We start from the raw sequence: 3,336 nt of genomic DNA, 5'->3' as shown, positions 1-3,336 counted from the left end.
GCAGATAGTTAATGGAATAAAAAGAAAGAAAAAAAAGATACATAAAAACGGAAAATGAAACGGTCAAAATTTGCCCGCAAATGGGTCAATTTTGACCCGAACTCAATATAAGGTTAAAATAAAAAAACAAATCGGTGAAGTGGCAATAATTATTTGAGTGAAAAATACAAAAAAGGATTAATAAAAACAGTGGAAAAAAAGTCAAAATCGATTTACTTCTGGGTCGATTTTGACCCGGTTCAAAAAGAAAAACAGTTAAATGCAGGTAATTATTTGAATCTGAAAAAAGGGAAGATGAGTTAAATCAATGAATGAGGAAGTCCAAATAGAGCTATTTATGGGTCAATTTTGACCCAAACACAGTATAAGGGTTAAAGAAACTGTTAGGTGAAGACAGTTATTTAAATTACAAGAGAAATAACTTAAAAAAAGAACAAAAAGAGACAATGAAAAGTTGACCAATCTATGGGTCAATTTGACCCAAACACAATACAAGGGTTAAAGAAACTGTTAAGTGGAGAGAGTTATTTGAATTACTAAAACAAAAAAAAAAAAAAAAAACAAGACCTGAATGAGACATTGACCAATTTATGGGTCAATTTGACCCATTTATGAGTCGATTTTGACCTAAACACAATCTAGCGGTCCAAGAATATGTAAATGTAAATAAGAGCCTTGTAAAACAAATTAAGCAATAGGCCTAAATATAATCTCATAAAATGGACTTTTACAGTAGAGAACCTCACAAAACGGGGACAAAATTAAACTAGTAAATGTTTTCATTCTACCCTCTCCCCCTCCATACTTATAAAAAGCATTTCTGTTTCATAAAATCACAGCTCTAAGTGGAATACAAGAGGCGTTCTTTCATAGTGGGTGGAAAACAAAGCGCCTAATCCCCAAACGTCACACTAATCAAACCTGGACGGCAGACGCACCGTGTTCCATAGAAGAGGGGAAAACGCGCCTTTGATGTCGCCTCGTCTCATTCTCCGTTTTTTATTCATCTTTTTTTTTTTAATTCAAATAATTATCGGCACTTAACCTGCCGCGTCTGCCAACACGCCAGAATGCCAGAATCCATTTGGATAAAGAGGGGAAAAGCTTATGGGATAAAATGTCTTATATTTGAAATAGACAGTGTTCCCTTGGTAATACAGGCAATGAAAATGATGATATCCAATTTCATAGTGCCTTCTATCAAATATACCCTGATGTAAACAAAGCCCCAGTGAATGGGGGACAATAGAGGAGGAATCTCAAAGCCAGGAAATCCGCTGGGAGAAAAAAGGAGAGATTAGAAAAGCCCAGACAGTGTTTCCAGTGGCTCAGATAAAGAATAATGTAGGAAAATAGAAGAGGGGATGAGTCGTGGCTGCTCACAGCCTCGAGTGTGGCCAATCCTCTTTTATGAGCCCAGACTAGCGCCCTGATGGGACACGCCGCAGATCTGAGCAGAGCCTATTGAGCATAAGCTGCTAAATTTGGCAGTGAAAGGAATGTGATTTACGGCGAGCTCCGGACGACGCACACACCTGAGAGCGGGGGAGAAAACACACACCCACAACAGCTCGCTCGCTCGCTCTGCGCCTCGCTCTGCCCGGCATGCTCGCTACGCCACTCATGCAGCTCAGCAGCTCTGACTTTGACAAATAACCAGGAAGTGTCGGTGTTGGCTTAAAAACTCCAACTTGCTCAGCTGCAGTTCTGCATTGGTCCTGCTTTAATGACTGTGGAAGAGGCTTTGGAGGTAATCTGTCAGTGATTGATTAGAGTCAGATCCTCGCTCGCGTCTGAAGGCCGCGGGCCTGCGACTGCCGCCGCCCAGACAGAGCCCACTCAGTGTGGGAGAAGATCTCTCACCTGTTGATCAGAATAAAGGAGTTTTATACAGAATCCCCCCCAAAAAACTGAATTTCTATCTTGATGAATAGAAGAAACAGTTTATAAACTCTATAAATAAGGAAAACTGAACTGTGAGAACAGTAACGTAATGTTTTGGGTTAGGAAATAATCTCTCCATCGTCTCCTTGCAAAGATGGATGATCCAATAAAGGAGCGTTGCAGGTGTTTTTCTCCTTCGCTTTTTGTTGTGATGTTTCTGGTGTATCGTAAAGGATGATTTAAAAGCCTTTTCTTAATAACTTTTTGATGGCAAAAATGGTTTCTAAGAGGGAAGTTGGGATTAGGACAGAATAAAAATATCTGTTGTATCATTTAACAAAATGAAACTAATCTAATTTCTCCTAGCCAGGGGCGGACTTAAGGGGGGAACAGGGGGGCCCCAAATTTTAAGTCAATATTAGTATCATTATTGACATTTATGAGGAAATAATCAATAAATGCTTCTCAAAATCAATATTTTTAAATTAAATCTTAAACTCAAATTTTTGATCCTTTTAAATCTTCTAGCTCCGCCCCTTTTCCTGCAGTGCAAAAATAATAGAATCTTTATCGAGGAAAATTTTGTTAGTAATTTTACAAAACATGTGTTATAAAAATATGATAAGTTAAATTCTTTATGATAAAGCTAAATAATAAGTTATTTTCCTGACTATCATTGAACTGTAAAATTAAATTTAGGTGAATTATTAAATCGTGTGTCAGGTTTTCCACAAGATTTTCATTTAGTGTCTTTCATGCTTTGTTTGACGTTTGTGAGATTCAATAATTGTTTATCTTTTTGGACAATTGTCGTCTACATTTACACGGCATGAACAAAGCAGTTTCCAGACATTTTTTCTTAGAAGTTTTTCCAATTTCCTAAAAAGTGACGTATTTCACACAAACAGCTGGAGAACTGAAGACATTTGAATGACTAATGTTCTTGAAAAGACAAACCAAGTTATGTCCGGTTACTCAAACTGATTTTTATTTTAAATTCTTGTTTTGTGAGAGTTTGTCCATTTCCAGTTCAGTTTAGATCTACATTTTAATTGTTGCTATGTATAATTTGTCATAATTGTCTATATACAAGCTGCAGAGTGTGACACCTTTAAAAACAATAAGAATTCACAATCTTTTAACATTAAAACAATAAATTGTTATCGTGTGGATTGAATTAGTTGAATTAGATGACAAAAAAAAGTCTAAGACTAGGCTAGACTGGGGTCAGAAAACGCTACATGTTTTTTTGAGGGCTTATATTGATGAACCTTATTCTTAACTGATTAACAGTATATATTTTTTTCAATAATAAACATAAAACCAATATAAATGTGTGAGTTTAAAGTCCCACTACGATCATTTTTTGATCAATTTTTGAAATCTAAAATCTAAAGATTTGTGCTGTTTTACTTTGAAAATGGTTGTGTCCGAATTCCTTCGTAAAGCTGT

The sequence above is a fragment of the Oryzias melastigma genome, linkage group LG2 (genome assembly GCF_002922805.2).
Source record: "Oryzias melastigma strain HK-1 linkage group LG2, ASM292280v2, whole genome shotgun sequence".
Lineage (NCBI taxonomy): Eukaryota > Metazoa > Chordata > Actinopteri > Beloniformes > Adrianichthyidae > Oryzias > Oryzias melastigma.
This window is presented reverse-complemented; position numbering follows the sequence as displayed.